This window comes from Mustela nivalis (assembly GCF_964662115.1).
Source record: "Mustela nivalis genome assembly, chromosome: 9".
Lineage (NCBI taxonomy): Eukaryota > Metazoa > Chordata > Mammalia > Carnivora > Mustelidae > Mustela > Mustela nivalis.
Window position 1 is genome coordinate 51763847 of NC_139028.1, and position 21382 is coordinate 51785228.

Here is a 21382-nt window from a genome sequence, read left to right on the forward strand (position 1 = left end):
GTCCCGAGATCGGATGTTTAAAAGAAATGAGAGGTTAGCCTCTTCGAAGTGCAAAACTGCCTTTTAATTCTCTTTGTGAGTATTCGGTTTTCTCTTTCCCTGTTCATCTTGGTTTGTTATTGTATGATGTCTCAGGGGCAATACTTTATTGGATCAGATAGTGTTGTTTTTGTTGGAATAAGGCAACATCAGGGATGTTTTTCTGTTGAAAGGATAATTAGATAGATTAAATTACGTGGACTTTGCAAAATAACATGAGGCACTTAAAGGGAAACAAAAAAACAAAACAAAACAAAAATCCTTTAATACAGGTTATGCCTGGATCCCCTGAACTTGACACTAATCCTCCATTGGCATATATAACCAAGGCACGGAAAGAAATAGACTTTAATGCAAATACGCTTTATACAAAATTACTTGCTGCTTTTGGTTTGAAGATATGTATGTATTTAAAAGTGTCTGAGAGAACACTGAATAGGTTTAAGGTACACAGCAGTTTTTTTCAAGTGAATAGGAGTAAAAATAAACGTGTTTAAAAAGGGAATAGGAACGGAATCAGAAACTGTACCTTCTGAATTTACTACAAATTGGGTTCTTACTTTATTTTATTTCTTCAATAGAACAAAAAGTGACTTCTGGTTCTTTGGACAAAGACTTGTTGGAGCTAAGTTTAAGCATCCAGAAGGCTCAGAGTAAAGGCTGCAAGTCGAGGTTTTGATGAGTTACCTGTAAATGAATCAAAATCACAGGGATTATGTGCGCCTGAGTTTAAATGTGCAGAGGAAAGATACTCAGTTAAAACCTCCGGGGCATTCTAGGGGCACCTGGGTGTCTCAGTAGGTTAAACCTCTGCCTTCAGCTCAGGTCAAGATCTCAGGGTCCTGGGATCTGGGTCCTGGGATTGAGCCCTGCATCAGGCTCTCTGTTCAGTGGGGAGCCTGTTCCCCCCTCTTTCTTTGCCTGCCTCTCTACCTACTCGTGATCTCTCTCTGTCAAATAAATAAATAAAATATTAAAAAAAAAAAAAAAAGCTCAGGGGCATTCTAAAACTCAAATACTTGAAATACTTGAGATTTGAGGTATGCATTAATGAAACCATGGCTATCCATGTCAGGAGTAAATGTGATAATATGGCAAATGTGAAAATGTGGATAAATTTGTTTTTCCATTCAACATTTTGTAAATCTTATGCCCATGACTAAGGATGTTAGCTGGGCACCTGAGTGGCTCAGTCAGTTAAGCATCTGCTTTCCACTCAGGTCATGATCCCAGCGTCCTGGGATTGATGGAGCCCTCCGTCAGGCTTCCTGCTCTCCAGGGAGTCTGCTTCTCTCTCTGCCCCTTTTCTCACTTGTTCTCTTAATCTCTCCCTCCACCATTCTCTCTCAAATAAATAAATAAAAATATTAAAAAAAAAAAAAAAAGAATAAGGACACTGTGTTAGTCAAGGTTCTCCAAAGAAATGAAACCAATATAGAGAGAAATAGAAAGAATTTGGGGGAGAGTTAAGGAATTGGTTCACTCAGTTTTGGAGACTGGAAAGTTTAGTCTGCAGTTCAAGTTCAAAGGCCATCTGCTGGCAGAATTTCCTCTCACTTCCCGGAGGAAAATCTTTTGTTCTCCTCAGGCCTTCAGGTGATTGGTTGAGGCCCACCCACATTACGGTGGGCATTATCCTTTATTCAAAATCCATTGATTTAAATGTCAATGTCATCAAAAACACCCTTACACAAGCATCCAGAATTTTGTTTGACCATATATCTGAGCACCGTAGCCCAGCCAGATTAATACATAAAATTAATCATCACAGATGTCAAGTTGGCTGATTTTTGTCTTCTTGATAAAGCAATGCCATTTCAGGTGAATGGATAAAATCCACCAGCAAACTTTTAGAGCTGGAAAGGGCACAGGAGACCTTCCAATGGTACTTCTCAGTGGGGATACAACTAGCACTGGGGGGCCAGAGTAATTTTTGTATGTGTGCCGTTGCCCCAACCATGGAAAAGCATTTACCACCCCTGACCCTAACCTCTGGTTGTAAATACCTCTCCCAATCAATGCACCAACCACAAAACCATCCCAAAGGTTTCCAAACACTCTAAGGTGGGCATAACACTCTTCACGAAGGATTATCCTCTACTCCCTTTTAGAGTAGGAAATATATTTGACAAGGTTACCTTTGTAGTATATCTCATATGTAGTCTATTCCTCTTTTTTCTGACTTGACAGTATAATTAATTGTATCAGATTATTTCATAGTAAATAATGTGTGACTCTACAATTACACTACCTAAAATAGGTTTAAAATGAAAACTCTCATTAGTATAACAAGTTATACTGTACAAAAATGGGTAAGGATTTCAGTCATAAAACTACCAGGATTTGATTAAAAATGAATGTATTTTTGGTATTAAGCTAAAAGCATGGATAAGTTTTGTTTTGTTTTTGAGATTTTATTTATTTATTTGACAGATGGAGATCACAAGCAGACAGAGAGGCAGGCAGAGAGAGAGAGGAGGAAGCAGGCTCCCTGCTGAGCAGAGAGCCCGATGCGGGGCTCGATCCCAGGACCCTGGGATCATGACCTGAGCTGAAGACAGAGGCTTTAACCTACTGAGCCACCCAGGCGCCCCAGCATGGATAAGTTTAAAAAAAAATGCAGCTTTGAAAAATTTTTGAAAAACCGATTAGTTGGGGAAGCATTAATTCAAAGCTTGTACACATGAACATACTGAATGTGACCATCCGTTCTGTGTCCCTTCTGAAAGGGAGCATTTCTGGAGTGACAGTTAGCTTTATTTTGGTTAACTAAACCTCACTCTTTTTTTTAAAGATTTTTTTTTTTTTTTTTTTTTTTTTTTTTTACAGACAGAGATCACAAGTAGGCAGAGAGGCAGGCAGAGAGAGAGGGGGAAGCAGGCTCCCCACTGAGCAGAGAGCCCGATATGGGGCTCGATCCCAGGACCCTGGGATCATGACCTGAGCCGAAGGCAGAGGCTTTAACCCACTGAGCCACCCAGGCGCCCCTAAACCTCACTCTTTAGATAGGAACTTAGATGTCACTTGCTTCAGAAGTGGTCACAAGGCAAATGTACTTCATTGACATCTCCTATTCTTCTGCTCACAGAAATTATCCTCATAAACTATCGTTGGCCTTTCTACCTCCCTCACTGAACTGAAGGTCAGGAACTGTGTGAAGATTGTTTGCCTGCCTTTGTACTCTCAACATGGAGTCAAATGTCTGGCACATAGTAGAAGCTCAATAAATATGTGTTGGATCAGTGAATGAGGAGCAGCACAAAGAAAGCAAACTTCTATCTTTATTGAAAATTATGCACATTATTTTCCACTGTGAAGCCTAGGGAACAGTAATATTTTATCATCTGCGTGTGCTACCACTCCTCAGCATTGCACCTGGCATGCCTAATGTCTCTCATGCTGTATAGAGGTATAATTTATATACAATAAAGTACACAGCTCAGGGCGCCTGGGTGGTTCAGTGGGTTAAGCCGCTGCCTTCAGCTCAGGTCATGATCTCCGGGTCCTGGGATTGAGTCCCGCATCGGGCTCTCTGCTCAAAAGGGAGCCTGCTTCTCTCTCTCTTTCTCTCTCTCTGCCTGCCTCTCTGTCTACTTGTGATCTCTCTGTCAAATAAATAAATAAATAAATAAATAGATCTTAAAAAATTAAATAAATAAAGTACACAGCTCAGTGCGTTTTGACGCCACCAAGACATAGAGAACACTTCCATCATCCCAAAAGTTCCCTTTGAACACATCTTCCCCTCTCCACCTCCAACCTGGGTAAACAGACTTGCTTCCTATCACTATAGATTAGTTTGCCTTTTCTAGAATTTTATATAAATGCATATGTCATTTGTTCCTTTTTATTGCTGAGTATTTTATTAAATGAATATGTAATAATGTGTTTACCCATTTCCTGTTGATGGACAATTGGGTTGTTTATATTTGGGGGCTATTATGTGAATAAAGCTGCTATGGACATTCAAGGACAAGTCTTTGTATGGACATATTTTTAAATTTCTCATGGACAAATTGCCTAGGAGTGAAATTCTGGGTTATATGGCAAGTATATGTCTAACGTAATAAGGGACTAACAAACAATTTTCAAAGTGGCTGTAGCGTATTTTCATTACCACCATCCACATATTAGAGTTCTGTTTGTTTTACATGCTTCCCAGCAGATGGTATTGTCAATCTTTTTAATTTTAGCCATTTTGGTGGTTATGTGGTAGTATCTTTTTTTTTTTTTAAGATTTTATTTATTTATTTGACAGCCAGAGATCACAAGTAGGCAGAGAGGTAGGCAGAGAGAGAGGAGGAAGCAGGCTCCCTGCTGAGCAGAGAGCCCGATGTGGGACTCGATTTCAGGACCCTGAGATCATGACCTGAGCCGAAGGCAGCGGCTTAACCCACTGAGCCACCCAGGCGCCCTACATTGTCATTTTTAATCATCACAGAAACATGATATGGTAGACATTATTATGATTGAATTGACGGATGAGGAAATAGAGTCACAAAGAGATTAATTAATGTACTCCAGGCCACATGATTAGTAAATTTTAGTGTTAAGATTCTAAGTTCTGACTCCAGGGCTGATGTTCCTAACTAATATGCTGTTCTGTTCCAGATAGTGCCTATTTGAGGCAGTTGGGTGGCTCAGTGGGTTAAGCCTCTGTCTTCGGCTCAGGTCATGATCCCAGGGTCCTGAGATCAAGTCCCACATCTGGCTCCCTGCTCAGTGGGGAGTCTCCCTCTTTCCCTCCATCTGCCTCTCTCCCTGCTCATGCTGTCTGTCTCTCTGTCAAATAAACAAATAAAATCTTTAAAAAAAAAAGGAAACAACAAATAGTGCCTATATTACTGGCCTCTCAGAAACTCTGGTACACTACCAAAGGCTATCAGTAGTCCTATTTGCACATGGCCAACTAGAATACTAGAAGAAATGCTGAAGACTTTAACATTGCTTCGAGGTCCCACAGATATAATAAATTAAAAGCCCTTGAACATAAAAAGATGTAGGAAGACAACCTTAAGTTCCTGAGGAGGATGCCCCAGACAGGATGGGAAGTGACGCTTTTCTTTGCCTCTTGATACAAGTTCTGTAAGGTTTTGAGTTGGCACAGTTGGTGTCACTAAAATAGCCTTCTGTTCCAGTCCTTGGGGAATTTGGTAAAACTTCTTTGTCAAGAAAAGCTACAAAATAGGAAGAGCTAGACTAAATTTTGGTCTTTCTTTTTAAAAATATAATTTGTTTTGAATAATGAAAGTAACACATGTACATTTTGTATAATTTGGAAAATAACAAGAAAACCACAAAGAAGAAAACTCTTCTATAATTCTACCACCCAGAGGGAACCACTATTAATATTTGAGTCTTCTATTCTTAATAGTCTTTTTTTTTGAACCTACAACATGAATATACACATATTTGGAAAATGTAATGATACCATGTTATGGTTTTGTAGGTAATTTTTATAACAACATATGGTGAATATTTTCCTAAAACATCATTTGAATGGATCCATAGTAATAAACCATAGGGATAGCCAAAATTTAATTAACCACACCTCAATTGTTCAGCATTTAAATTGTTTCCGATCTTTTCATATTCATGCAAATCTATGTTTATATCAGAGTATGATTATTTCCTGAAGGGGGGGAGAGGCTAAATCATTAATGCAAAGGTACATTTCACTCTGGTGAAGTTGTATAAATTAACACATGTGGAGTTGGGTTCCTATTTGATGACTAAAAGATCTGTAATTCCGGGGTAACTGAGCGGCTCAGTTGGTTAAACAACATCTGCCTTCGACTTGGGTCATGATCCCAGGGTCCTGGGATTGAGTCCCACATCAGGCTCCCTGCTCAGCAGGGAGCCTGCTTCTCCCTCTCCCACTGCCCCCTGCTTGTGCTCTCTCTCTCTGACAAATACATAAATAGAATTAAAAAAAAAAAAAAAAGTCTGCAATCCCTTTGGGGCCAGATCCTAAAAGGGTTGCCAGAATTGCAGGGGCAGATCCCTCCACTGGGAGCTGGAAGAGCAGGGGTTCCAAGCAACAATGAGAAAATACAAACCAAGCTTTTCAACTTTCATACCAGAACACTAACTTTGAAAAAAAAAAAAAAAAAAAGAAAACACTAACTTAGCCATATGCCACCTGTTTCTTGGTCTATACCTCAAAGTCCATGGATCAACAACACAAAATACATGTACTTCAAGTTCTCAAAAGTGATGTTAGCCCTAACCCAGCTAATTAGCAGTGCCATACCCCCACCCTGGGCTGGATGATTTGTGGGCAGAATACACTTCTTATTCATCCTGATATCCTCCGTGCCTTCATACTCAATATTTTCTGAATGAATGAAATCAATTCTATTTTCTGTTTATTACCTTAATTTAATTGACTTTTTTAGGGCCTTTCAAGAAGGTAAGCTCCAGAAGTTATTACAGGGATTGAGACTTTACCTGCTGTGAGAATAGAATTGGACCAAATGAAACCATTTTGACAGGTTGGAGCTTCTGGGTAGAGATCTCTTGCCCAGGCCCACTAATCTACATAAGTAAAGAAATCTTGAAATAATCATGCTCAAACCCGCATTTGAAATCTATTTGATTGCAACACACTTGTATAACTTGGTTTTATAGTATATATATCAAAGTTTTTTAAAAAATCCCTGTTCATATCAGCAGGAGAAATGTACTATTTCAACAAGATTGGGGTTGAAACTTGGTGACCAAGTTCTATTCTTTCAGGTCAAATTCCAGTAAAACATTATCACAAGATGGATTACAGCAAAAAATTTTCCAAGCTTTTACAGACCCCTAATAATAATGTTCTGCCAACATCCACTATAAGAAATGTTTTGTCAGTATGTACTTATCTCTAACACTCATTTATGCCACGCTCCTGAGAACCACATGGAATCTCCGTCACAGCCAGTACATTTGCATAAAGAAAGAAGATTCTGTGGGGTAGAGCAAGGCCTTAAGATGTCCCATAGTTTTCTCTCTAATGATTTTAGAACAGAAAAGATACTATATCGTTTCTGATATCTTTTTTTTTAAGATTTCATTTATTTAGTAGAGACAGTGTGTGTGAGCAAGAGAGCACAAGCAGAGGGAGCAGCAGAGGGAGAGGGAACAGCAGACTCCCTACTGAGCAGAGGGTCCAATGTGGGGCTCAATTCCAGACCCCGAGGTCATAACCTGAGTAGATACAGGCAGAGGCTTAGCCCACTGAGCCACCCAAGTGCACCATCTAATGCCTTTACTATGAAAGTCCCGAGTGCTTGTACCCTTATGCAAGCAAAGAGTTAATGTTTCTTTGCCTGTGAATACTAAAGGATGGGGTTTGGGTTTTAGATTAAGTGTTAATAAAGACCGGAATTTCAAGGTGATGGGTTTTTTTTTTTTTTTTTTAACTTCTCTGAGCCAGTGTTTCCTACTGTGTCAAAAGCAGGGGAAAAGGGAGAGTTGTGGGAGGCTGATTGTACTAGCATCATTTCTTTCCTACTTCTGTTTTCCTGGCTTTGCTAGTCAGCAAATTCTAAGAAATTTGGAGCCAGCATGGCGGAATGAAGATCTGTGGTATTTGGGGAAGACTAGCATGTAAACCCTATTTCTGCTATTTAAAAACTGTGAAATCGAGCACCTGGGTGGCTCAGTGGGTTAAGCCTCTGCCTTTGGCTCAGGTCATGATCTCAGGGTCCTGGGATCCAGGCCAGCATCGTGCTCTCTGCTCATCAGGGAACCTGCTTCCCCTTCTCTGTATGTCTACTGCTCTGACTACTTGTGATCTCTGTCTGTCAAATAAATAAATTTTTTAAAAAATCTTAAAAAAAAATAAACTGTGAAATCTTGGGTTAAGTCATCTAAATGAGCTTAAGTTACCGATACTATGGAACTCTGATAACATCTGCCTTAAGTAGCTTGTATGAGTTGCAAATAAGACGAAATTACTTGAATCCTTGTTGTCCAGTTTATTTAATTTTCAAATGTTCATGAAAGGCCTTTTCTTCTTTGCTTGGCTCCTTTTCCTCCACCTATTACATATCTGCTCCCGTTTCTTAGAGTTCTGCCATACCTTGCTTTTGTTGTATCAGTGAATATATAACCCTCAGGTGACCTATTCTCTTCTCATAGCTTCAACGCTTAAATATATGTTGATGTCTGCTATTGGTGTGTACCACTCTTGTTGAACTTTAGATCTACATATTATACTGCCTATTGGAGATGACCATCTCAGAAGGTGAAGGTCAAGTTTGGCCTGCATATAATTTTAAAACTTTGAATTAGTTCTCAACATTTCAAAATTGAAGGAGGTCTCTGGTTTGCCTGGAGAGAGCAAAGGCATAGCAGCATTGAGGCCATGTTCTGGCAAAGTAAAATCAACCAGTACCTGGGGCTGCTCATCCCCATAGCTGGACACAGGTCACCTCACTCATGGTAGGTATTTGAGTTTGCCACCCTGCAAGTTTAAGGAATTAATTAAATGGATGAAAGAATAACCCGATGGAATAATTAAATGGATTAAGGAATAACTCAACGATCATGTGGCCAGGACCGAAATTACTTCACCTGACCATGAACTCCTTCGGGCGTGTCTGAAAGAGTTGATGTGCCTTTGCTTGAATGCAGAGCTCTGTATTTATGAATGTTCATAAGTAGAAAGTATTTGCCTAAAGACCTGCAGTGAATTCCTTGTAGTTTACTGATTAGGTTGTGAGCTTTTTCATACATATGTTTCCTTTTGCTTAAAATACCCTCTTCTTCCTAATTCATCCTTTTCTCTTAGCTCATCCTTCAAAATTTAGCTTCCTGGGAAAACTTCCCTCATCCCCCAAACTGATTTCGTTGCACTTTCCCCCACATTTCTGTAGAATGCTTCTTTTATCGTAGTCTCCAATTATAGATTTTGTTCTAAAATGTGTTCTGCGATCTTTTATTCGAACACGATTGGGAACTTCTTGAGGGCAGATTACGTGTTGAGTTTTATTCCTATCCTATAGACTTCTTTTCACTTCCTCATAGAGGTCTCCTTGTATACCTAGTGTCAGGCATGCAGAAGGCTTGTAACAAATACTGGAAGGATCAATGATTAAAATTCTCCATCAACAGACTGTCTATGATTTGCTTTCTGTTGCCCTGTCAGCAATAATTTTGTCAGTGGTGGTAAATAGATGGACCAGTTCTGATTTATTACCTTAATTGATCAATTTATTTACAGTTTGTGCTGGAAAGTTGTGTTTTTTTTTTTTTTTATGCTAAGTGTTGGAGAATTGGAGAAACAAAGAAAGTGCAGGTCTAAACTCTTTAAGTCTTAAGTGGGGCCCAAAGTTGTTAAAAGGCATCCACTTCTCTCTTCTGGGAAAACACAGTGCCAGAATATTTAATTTAGCTACACATTCTCATGAGCATCTGTAACATCTGATTATCAAATAAATGACTCAGAATAAAATGGTATTGGGCTTACATAAAGTGGGGAGGGGACTGCTGTAATTACTAAGTGAAGACATACTGATGTCATTAATTTGCCCATGTAAGAAGTTAGTGGGAAATAAATTGAGATGAAATGCAAGGGTAACCTAATAACTTATTATTACCTTTGAAACCTTGGTTAATATCATCATTACAGTCTACTTATTAACTGTATATACCCCTACATTTACATCCTTAAATTCATTCCCACCCTTGGTATCACAGAAGGATCTTTCGTTTTGTTCATTCCTGCCACAGAGCTCCTAAAACCCTTGGAATTTCTTGGGATAAGAGTGATAGGAGTGTCTTTTAATGAGGCCAGTCTTGGCGAGCCTCTAGATAGCTTTAGCAAGGGGAGCCAGAAAGACCAAGCCTAGTTTAGTAGCTTGGAAATTTCAGCCCTACCTCCTGAGAGGGGAAAGGGGCTGGAGATTAAGTATAATCACCAACACCCAGTGATTTAGTCAGTCATGCCTACGTAATATAACCTCCATAAAAACCCATCAACAACAAGGTCCAGAGAGTTTCCAGGCTGGAGAACACCTCTAAGGGCTAGGGGCATGGCACATTCCAACTACACAGGGACAGAAGCTCCTGCACTTGGGACTTTTCCAGATCTCATGCTATGTACCTCTGCATCTGGCTGTTCATTTGTATCCTTAATAGTAAACCTCTGAATGTAAGTAATCTGCCTTCTTAAGTCCTGTGAGCCATTTTAGCAAAACGTCCAACCTGAGGAGAGGGTCATGGGAATCTTCCATTTATGTCTGGTGGAACCAAGGCACAGGTAGTCTGGGGCTTGTAATGGGGACCTGGAAGTGGAGGCAGTCTCGCCAGGGCTGAGTCCTTTCACTTAGGAGATCTGATATTAACTCCAAGGAAATAGCACCAGAATTGTTAGTCACCCAGCTGGTGTCGGAGGTAGGTAGTGTTGGGAAAGACATCAGATATGCGATGTCAGGAGGACAAAACCTCTCATGCCCTTGATCGTTAAATTGATCACATCAGGCTGATCATTAGCGGAACTGCTAAGTTACTTTAAACGGTCCCTTTAAATCTGTATGTCAATTCCTTTTCCCCGTTGCCTTTCATGCAATATTATTCACTTGCTCCACAAATATTAAAACCCTGTTATATGCCAGACCTATGCTGGGACCTAGGGAATAGTGGGAAGCAAAACCAGATATGAGTCCCCACTCTCAGGAGCCTAGTGATAAAAACAGACATCCATCAAAGAACCATATATATATATATATATATATATATATATATATATATATATATACATAAAGTTGTATATATATATATATATATATACTTTTATAGATTTACAACTGTGGTAAATGCTGAAAGTGAGAGGTATAAGATGCTCTGACTGTTCTCATCAGAAAAAGCATGACACGCTTTCCTAAGGAAGCTGGAATCTAAAGACCTGTAGGAGGAGAACTAAGTGAAGGTGTGGGAGTGGGCAAAGTCTTCTGAGACTGAGGATTCTTTTTCTTCTCCCTCCTCTTTCAGCACCCTCCTCCTCTAGATACCCCCCCCCACCATCAATTTGGCTTCTATTAATAGCCTCTCAGAATATACCCAGAACAGCATCAGAAGAAAACATTTCATAGGCTTCTTTTTTATTATTTTTTTATTATTTTTTTTCATAGGCTTCTTTTTTAAAAAACGGTTAACAGCATTAGACGCTCAGTAAAGAAAGGCCCCTAACTTCTCATAATTGAGCACAGTACTGGTCTCCTAATCGGTTTCCTTCTCACTTCTCAGGAGGACCCCCAACTGGATGCACCTAGCATTCATCCAGCTAGGGCCTCAGGGATAGCAAAAATTACTAATAGAGCTAAGACCCAAGACTATCGGATGGCAGTGGAAGCAACTTACTTTGCTGAGTGGAGTCACAAGAGATTCAAAATAGGTTTTGAAGGGTGAGGAGGAGAGGGGACGGCAGGAGAAGGGAGCACCCACAAGGCATAGAGGGGTAAAAGAACACATATTTGCAGGGACTGAGGGTAGTTTGGAATTCTCTTAAGTAAGTCAGGAAAACATCATAATAAAATAGTGAAACTAAATCCACTTTCTAAAAATACAAAGATCAAATGTCAGTGAACTCTAAAAGTCCCATAGGCAGAAGTAGTCATTTCTCTAAAATCCTTGGTAAATGAGTTGTTGCTACATGTATTAATCTAAACATCTGCAACAGTCCTAGCTTCTAGAATCTTTAGTTTAGTTCCTTGGAATCTGTGTATTTTCCTGGCATACTTTATTTAAATTCTTTCCCATTTTTTAAATTGTCTTCCAAGTGTTACCCTTCTTTCTTGCTTACCATGTAGAACAATCTTTGTCAGATGATTTCCATCTTCCCAGACTGTGATGTAGTTGACTAAGAGTTTCTTTGGCATAGCTCTTTCCTTTTAGTTGCCAGACTGGAAGCTTCTACCTAAAATGGCACATGGCAAGGGCTAGAGGAAAAAATGTCAAGAAAACAGGTTCAGCCTATGGAGAGAACCAGCCACTGAAAACTTCCATTAGGAACACATCTAGAGGGAAAACAAATGTTTCTGCAGGACTTTTTTTTTTTTTTTTTTTAAGATTTATTTATTTGAGAGAGAGAGACAGTGAGAGAGGGAACACAAGCTGGGGGAGTGGGAGATGGAGAAGCAGGCTTCCCACCCAGCAGAGAACCCGATTCTGGGCTCTATCCCAGAACCCTGCGTTAAGGGGCTGGCCTCCTTAACGACTGAGCAACCCAGGCGCCCCTCTGTAGTATTTTTGATTAAGCAAGCTGTATAGTTCTCTATTGTTACATCACCAGACAAATATTCCTGTGTGTGCCCATTTTCAATGGATAAAGAAGGCAAACCTTTCTTAAAATTGAGAATGTTGCAGAATGTTTCCATTTTGTGGGACGAAAGGAGGCATCAACAGGTCTTAGCACACATCTGATGCTAGGGCTCTGCATGCAGTCTCAACGCTATCTTGTTTAGTCAGCTATCAGGAGCCTAGATGGGGAGATGCTCATACAGTTTCATCGTGGTGACAAACTTGAGATGGAACCCACTCCCTTGATTCTCTGGAGAGTAGTTTCGTGCTCATTTAGGTCATTAACAGCCACGTGAGACCTGAGCCCAGGCTGCTGATCCTTCATCAATGTTCTTTCCACAGCAGGCTGAGATTCTCGTGACCTTTCTCTTCCAGTCTTGTTTCTCTTCTTTCTGTCATTTTTCTTTTTCAACAGTGTGGTTATCTCTGTTCTTTGAAAATGGGTTGTTTGAAATCATACTTCAACAATATAATTCAACATTTAGCAACGGATCATCTACTGCACACTAGACCTTGACACTGTAGTAGGCATTTGGTTGAATTAGAATAAGATAAGCAATGTAGAGATAACTAAAATACAAAGGAGAATATAGGAAGGCTTTGTAAACAAGTTCTACAGGATTTCAGAGCTGGGTGTGGGGAAGCTGGCCTGGGACTTGGGCTTTTAATGAATGGAAACGATTTTCACGAGGAGATGAGGGCCCAGGGAAGGAAAAGAATTCTAGGTAAAATGAAGAGCAATAATAAGGGTAAAGAGGAAGGAAACTTGGGGGAGCGATGTCAAGTAGAATATGACTAACAAAGAACTTATATTAAAAGAGAAAACGTGAGACAAGATGGAAACATAAGCTGTACTGTTTAAGCAGCTAGCAAGGAGAACTTCCTATTATAGAGATTAGAGTCGCTGAAATACGAGAGGATAGAAGCCGCAGTCAGATGTCCCCTGATCAGGCTAAAGACAGGTCACCTAGAAGCAGGCTGGAAGTGGGTGGAAGCCGGCAAGCAATTAACTAAGGTTGCTGTTAAGATGGACTGTGTGGACTGAAGTCAAGAGCGAGGCTGAGGAGACTCTTACTAGCACACTCCTACCTCTAGGGGGTGCTCAAGACTTCTGTCCTTCATTCTCATGAAAAAGGAACTCAAGTGAATCTAGAACAAAATGGAGATTTTATAGAAACTTCTGCGGGAGATTGTGTTGGAGGAAGAAAGTCATACATGGAAGCGGGCTGAGAAAATATTTTCCCTATCAATCATCTCCGGGGATCCTTAGCTTTGTTTAGATCTCGTAATGTACTTATCTTTTCATCTCTTCTCTGCCTTGTGTTTGGCGTCTGCTGGGACATTCTGAGTCAGAAGGGCAAAAATATCACTGGGGAGTCCACATTGTCCAGCTTGATAGGATCTGGAGCCAGCGTGAGCTGGCAATAAAGATAACGGGCAGAAAGCCCCAGTGTCCTTTGTGCATATGTCTGGTGAAAAGCCTGTAACAGCTCCATGCATGATTCAGGATCTGGTCAGATTGTTCCCACGTTAACTGTAATAAGATGTGCATCTGGTGTGGTCACATAAGTCACACCGGTCACTGGGACTTCGGAGGCAGGATCTCAATGGGCAGAATTCTTGCTGAGAGAGTTCTTGCTCAATGCTTCAGCTACTGATTACCAATAGGCAGAGACAGAGGGCTATTTCTGACACCAGAAAAGGTGTCCTTGAGAGGCTGAGAATGCAAAGGCACCTACCTGCACCGTGGTGCGGCTCTGTCCTTCATGGTCAGGGAGAACCTGCTTTTGGCCAGGATTCACTTCTGGGACCAAAACAGTCTCATCAGCAGAAGCCTGGAATTGGAAGAAATGCAAAGCCAACTGTGAGGCACACACCTTCTCTAAAATGAAGGCTATCTTCGTGGACAGACTCGGTCCCACTTAATTTAGGAGTGAGAAGCTGGAAACGCCAAGAGCGATGGCATGAATCTAGGACCCTGGAGAGATGTTTAACCTACAGGAGTAAAGGAGGGCTGTGAATGACTTACAGGAGAGAGATGACAATACTGTAAATTCTTAGTTTCACCAGTTCACAGTAGTGTTTAGGTGCAAATCTATGGGAAAGCAGGCAGCCTACACAGGTGTAGGACTTACCCTAGCTTGTGGGTGTGTCAGAGAGGTATAATTTTAACACTAGTTTTTATTCATATATTCAGAAAGCATTTTTAAAACCATCTTCCATGGTCCAGTTATAGGAGTTACATTATTATTCTAGCATGCCATCTGATATTCTTATATGAAGGTCCATGTGTTCCAGCCCAACAAATCTTTTATTCTATCATTTAACGTACTCCTAACTTTCTAATTTAATAACAATTTATTTCATTATAAAATCCATAACTAATGCAGAATATTTGAAGACACAAAAACCACAGTGTAAAACAAAAATTAGCCATAATTGTATCAAAGATAATTTTGATGTATGCACTTTTACTGTTTCTGACTATATATGTGCATGTTTTAAAATAAAAATCACCATGATATTTACACTGATTGTAGCTTTTTCTTTCTACTGACTAATGAGTATTTGTGAACTTTTTTCAATGTCAGCAAATGATTTACATCAAGATTTTTTTCTTTATAATTTTTTTGTTTTTTAAGATTTTATTATTCGACAGAGAGAGAAAGATCACAAGTAGGAAGAGAAGCAGGCAGAGAGAGAGAGAAGGGGAAGCAGGTTCCCTGATAAGCAGAGAGGCCCATGCCAGGCTTGATCCCAGGACCCTGAGATCATGACCTGGGCCAAAGGCAGAGGCTTAGCCCACTGAACCACCCAGGCGCCCTCTTTATAACTTTTTAAATTTTTAAGTATTAATTAGCTGTGCACTGTTGTGAACTTAGAAAATGGAAAAAAATTGCCCAGAAGGAAGTCAGTCATTGAGAATCCTATCATCCATTGATTAATTGCTTTTGATATTTTAGTCTATATCCTGGAAATCTGTTTTTAAAAGTTCTATAAGTAATAACTAAATGTATTCTCACTATAAAGTTTCAAATAATACAGAAATATTTTACTTTTTACTTTGCATGTAATAAAAATCAGGTCATTGTTTCTTTGAGTAAACTTTTGTCTGTATTTATCTGTAAATGAAATACAGAAAAGTCTGAAAGGAGGCATAAATCACTGGGCTGAAGTCAAGATGTGAGCAGGGCCACTCTCCCAGAAGAGGGCTCTATGGGACACTCTGTCTCTTGCCTCTTCCAGCTTTTTTTTTTTTTTAAGATTTTATTTATTTTTTTGACAAAGAGACACACAGTAAGAGGGAGAATACAAGTAGGGGAGTGGGAGAGGGAGAAGCAGCCCTCCACCCCCTTGCAGAGCTGGATGTGGGGCTTGATTCTGGGACCCTGGGATCATGACCTAAGCCGAAGGCAGACACCCAACGACTGAGCCACCCAAGTGCCCCAGGCTCTTCCAACTTTTAAGACTTTCAGCATTCCTTATTTTATGGCTGCGTCACCCTAATCTTCAAGGCCAGCAGCTTCAAATCTCTGTGTTCCAATTCGTATCACCTTGTTTGATCTCTCCATCAAATCTCTCCCTGCCTCTCTCTTAGGACCCTTGCCAACAATCCAGGATAATCTCCTCATCCTTAACTTAATCGCATCTACAAAGGTTCTTTTTCCAAATTAGGCAACATCTGTAGGTTCCAGTGAATTGGGCGCCACTATTCAGCCTGCTAAACCTGTCATCTTTGTGTGGGAATGGAGTGCTGTGAGTCAATAGGAAGAAGGGAAAGGGGAGACTGTTCTAAGGACACCAGCCCTAAAGCCCGTTCCACTCCTAGGGGCTAGGGAGGAGACACATGATAGCCAGAGTCATTGGATCAAGAAGAAGTTAAGTTGCTGAATGGTCAACTGAGAATCTGTCTGAGATGGCAGAACTAGGACTGGAGCCCATAGAGGAAGTTCAAGGCCAGAGCCAGAGGCACAAATGGATCAGAGGACAGGGGAGGAGGCCATATACAGGAGCCCTGGGCAGAAAGATTCCTAACCTCATCATCAGTGTGAGAGATAAGTGGAAGGACTCAAAAGATGGGACTTTGGTGCCACAAGGAATTTTCCGTGTTCACAATCCATCCGCTGACTTAATACCTGCTATTGATTGTATTCTGCAAATTAATCCTTTCTATAAACCTGTTTTAAGTGACCTTGTAAGGGGTTGAGCCAGACCTGCCTGTCTCCTCATGAATACTCAGGGTGTGTGGGAGGGGAAATAAGCTGATGGGATCTTTAATAGGTGATTGGTGACTAGCCTGGAGACCTTACAGAAAGACTATACCAGACATTAAGTGTTTCACGGAAACACCCTTCTAAGGGCTGAGTCTGTCATTCTGACTAATTGGGGGGCTTACAGAGATGGTATATTTTTCTCTGAGAGGCTAGAACATTTCGGAGAGCTTGAGTAGATGAACGTCTGTATGAGTGTTGGTAGTGGGTGGGGACCATTGTGTCAGCCAACTCTCTTCACCAAGAGCAACCATAGTGGAAGATCAAGCTTTAATTCGAAAGTCTTCAGAGATGACTGGGCTGGATTTCCCCAGCCACATACAGGAGAAGCCTCAAGGAAGAGGAAAGGGAGAAACACTGTGGTGACATGGAGGCCTTCACCCAGTTCTCGCCCCTGCTCTGGGCATTTCCTCCACTGTGAGCTGTGCTCTTGCTGCCCTCAAAGGGCCTCAGCTATTTTCTGAGTAAGATGGAGAAAGTGTTTGATGATTAAGTGGAGAGAGGGTTGAGCTGGAACAATGATAGGCCTCATGTTGGGACATTCCAACCCTGAGAGAGGAGGGGAGCTGAAACCAGTGGGAGGGGAGAGAAGGAGAGCACATATGACCCAGAGTAGGGCATTTCTCCCCAGAAATTGATAGTTCATATGCACAGATTAGTCATTTAATAAATGAGTCTTGTAACCCTCTTCCATGAGGGTATCAGTAAAAATGATACTAATAAATTCAAATGCCTTAGGGTTAGGCATTATGCTTTTCCTTTTCCTGGAGTTCTTTTCTCCCCCTGGAAAACTCCTCATCCTTCAGCATTTAAACCTCCAATAATGGGGGTGCCTGGGTGGCTCAGTGGGTTAAGCCACTGCCTTCGGCTCAGGTCATGATCTCGGGGTCCTGGGATCGAGTCCCGCATCAGGCTCTCTGCTCGGCAGGGAGCCTGCTTCCCTCTCTCTCTCTCTCTGCCTGCCTCTCCATCTACTTGTGATTTCTCTCTGTCAAATAAATAAATAAAATCTTTAAAAAAAAAAAACCACTCCAATATGATGTTCACACAACACTTTCAGATTCTTAGCACCTTTCAATTCTTACATCCTGTGGGTCTTCTTTATTCTGGTGATTCAGTAATATTCTTGAGGAAGATTTACAAATTCTATATATCTGAGTCCCACCCAGATTTTTTAAATTAGGTGGGACATAAGCATTTGCAGTTTTTAAAACTTAAAATGGTTCTAATTCTGTGGCTGAGAACCAGTAAACTATCACATCATAAGCACAATATACCGGAGTATAAAGACTGTCCCACTTTCATTTTGTTTCCCTGCCTCGTAGTGTAAGGGCCTACTTAGCCAGCGATTTCAGCTTGGTTAAACAGTGATTTTGTCGTTTATGCAGTAAAACTTAAACTGACCCTGCCCCCCACGCAGGGGAACTTAATTAAAAGCAAGTCCAGGAAACCAGTAAAATATGGTCCGACCAGTCCCTGATAACAGAGCCCAGAATACAAGGACAAGTCAGTCCGGGTGGAGACATCCAATCAGTAAAGCCCACATACTATCTCCCTAACTACCAAAGAATGTGGGCCCCACCTTTTGGGCACCTATTCTGACCAAGGTGATAGGCTAGTTCAAATATCTACTATAGGGTGAATTGTAATTCAATTGGCCAGCTGTGTGTGACCTAGCATGACTATGCAACTTTCTCTGTGTGTTACAATCTCATTGGCCACTTTGTGTGGCCAGGCTCAACCACAAGGCCTTTGCCCTATAAAAGTTAGTCTGTGAGGCTGGGAGGGGTTGCCCTCTCTGTAAGAGGCGGCTCCGACCAGTCGGTTTGATTCTCTATGCTTGGTGCGAAATAAAGCTTTGCTTGACCTTCACTTTGTATCAGTTTCGCTCCTCTGATCACGGACCCTAACAGTAGCATGTTGTAAGCACTCAGTAAGAGTTTCTTGAATTTACTGAAAGAATTAGAAAGCAGAGAGAGCTGAAGTGTATATGTTTAATGAAGGACATGTTCTAGGGCAGGGCAGGTCAGGAGTGCTGAGAGTCCCTGGCATTGAATGAGGTATTAGCCCAGAGGGGGAAGCCTAGAGTGAAAGATACTAAAAGAAGTGGGTATCAAAGCCCAGCGTGGCCTAGTCTACATTCCTTTGACATAAGATTGCTGCACAGCTGGAATGGGATCACATTTTGAATAACGTACTCAGGACTGGGGGATAGACATTGTATCAGGTACCCTTAAAGGGAAATAAGAGATGCTGACAAGACAGAGTTTTTTTTTTCCTTAACGATTTTTATTTATTTATTTGACATAGAGAGATCACAAGCAGGCAGAAAGGCAGGCAGTGATGACCTAAAATCACATGGTAAATCCTACCATGTCTTTGTGGCTTGGAACAGTTCCTGATTCTTCTGCCTTACAGAAAGTGTTAGAAAACGGAGTTTCTGCAGAACCAAGCAGAGAGGTGACTGAAGAGGATGGCATTGATATCAGGGTGGCATTGATATCGGCTTCCAAAAGTGATGAATGAGCTTGAAGTTTACTTGAAGGAAGTAAGGAATACGGAGGAGAAAGAACAGAGCAACATTAAATCTAGACCTGAAATGTTTGAGGAGAAAAAAATCTCAGATTCACCTCTATACTTATCAAACTCATTATTCAAAATCTCACCTGATGGCACAGTTGGGACACATGCACACACAGAGTCAGAGAACCTATGAGATTTTGCTAAATACTAATTTTTCAACAAATAGATAAAACAATAAGATTAAAAAGATATATTTAATCAGGGGTGAGCTGTTTGACTCACAACACTTTTGACACCAAATGTATGTTTGTTTATTTGTTTTTCCCTCACACCAATTCTCTGATTCTTTGGACACCAACTGGATGTGGCACAATTCCGTTCTAACACTAACTACCTGAAGTTAGACTTCATAGGTTTAAGGGCTCAATCCTACAAGACTGCTTATTTTCAGATGCCAATTGCAAGTCCCAAGCCACCCCTGTATGTGCTTCTGAACAAGCAGGTATAAATTGCGGATTCCCACTGTGCTCTTCTTAGGTACAAAAATTTGCTAGAACAGCTCACAGAACTCTAGAAGTCACTTCATTTGTGTCTACTAGTTTATTATAAAGGATACGAATGAACAGCCAGCTGCACAGGTACACAGAGCAAAGTCTGGAAGCACCCTGAGTTGTAGGAGCTTCTGTCCTCATGGAGTGGGGGTGTACCACCCTCCCCAAACCTCCATGTGTTCCCCAACTTGAAAGCTATCCAAACCTCATCTTTAATGGGTTTTTATGGAGGTTTCATTGCATAGGAATGACTGATGATATCATTGGCCATTAGTGATTGAACTCAATCTTTAGCTCCTAGTCTCCCCTGCCTGGAGATTGGGGGTTGCCAGGTTTGGTCTTTCTAGCCAACCGCCACCCCCCCACCATTCTGAAGCTATGAGGCCCCAGCCATCAGTCATCTCCTTAGCATACAAAAGACAATCCTATCACTCCAAGGACTTAGGAGCAAGGGACAAAGACCAAACACTTTTTTTGCACCCCAAGGGATGTCTTTGCAGAGAAAGAATGCTGCCTTCTGTTCTCTGGTGGTGCTAAGTATGATGGAATCATCCTGAAATTTGAGCCAGAAAATTTATGTAAATAATTTAAATCAAAGTACAGCTTTAAATGTCTGTTGACTTAACTTAGGCTAGAACTCCATTCAAATGTTACATATGCACATTTGCAAGATACCTGATACCTGTGCTTCGGGCTTGGGGTGGGGGTGAATGGGGAGGGTAGAGAAAGGGTAACCCTCTGCAGCTCTTGCCAGTTTTATCTTCACTTGGAGTATTTCCTCCCCTGATTTTTATGTTACATGGACTTGTCTCATGATGGCACCATTGTGACATGTGTACAGGCTGGTCACACCCTTTTCAACTGTTTTATTTTAAAGCCCTTTCTCCTGATGGACTGGGCCCAAAGCTTACCTGTTCCCCACCCACCCCCCCTCCGCCCCAGCTTTAGAATGGAAGGCAAATAGTGAGGCTTCTTCTCAGGAGATTTTCTAGCTTTTGCCATTGCCATCATTACTTCTAACCACCCAACCTGAGTTATGATCAGCAGCTCACACACATATACAGCCAAGATCTATGAGCAGCATGGTACTATTTAAACTTATGTTTTATAATCATCTCAGCCACTGTTTCTGGATGACTATAGTTATGGAGACCTCTACCACATTACTGCTAGACTACTTGTGTTATATTTATATAGACTACTTGTTCTTATATTTCATTTGGTTCTTCTTTTGGGGTAGTTTCTTTTCTATTTTATTTCTTAATGCATAGGATTTACGTTTGCATACCTGAGACACTGCTGAAGAAAAGGTTAGTTTTACATTTGAATGACTGGTAAGTAATGTGATTTTAGTTGGTATTTATTAAAATAAAAGAATTCTTGTGGGGGCGCCTGGGTGGCTCAGTGGGTTAAGCCGCTGCCTTCGGCTCAGGTCATGATCTCAGGGTCCTGGGATCGAGTCCTGCATCAGGCTCTCTGCTCAGCAGGGAGCCTGCTTCCTCCTCCTCTCTCTCTGCCTGCCTCTCTGCCTACTTGTGATCTCTCTCTGTCAAATAAATAAATAAAATCTTAAAAAAAAAAAAAAGAATTCTTGTGGGATTGTGTGAAATCAGTTTTCTTGTGGCGTTATACTCACACAACATATAAACAGACTAAACAAAAGCATTTTCATGCTTAACAACTAGCAGGAAGTCCATATTGCTCACTAAA

General features: G+C 40.9%; 1 long non-coding RNA gene across 1 annotated transcript in view; it reads right to left on the reverse strand.

Annotated features, from left to right (window-relative positions):
* Positions 1-576: 576 nt before the first annotated feature.
* Positions 577-21382, reverse strand: part of LOC309873462 — a 41618-nt gene continuing 20812 nt past the window's right edge. Inside the window, exons 2-4 of the long non-coding RNA XR_014316372.1 lie at positions 14067-14162; positions 11831-11966; positions 577-726 (exon numbers count right to left, since the gene is read on the reverse strand). This is a non-coding gene — a long non-coding RNA (uncharacterized lncRNA). The remainder of the gene's footprint in view (positions 727-11830; positions 11967-14066; positions 14163-21382) is intronic.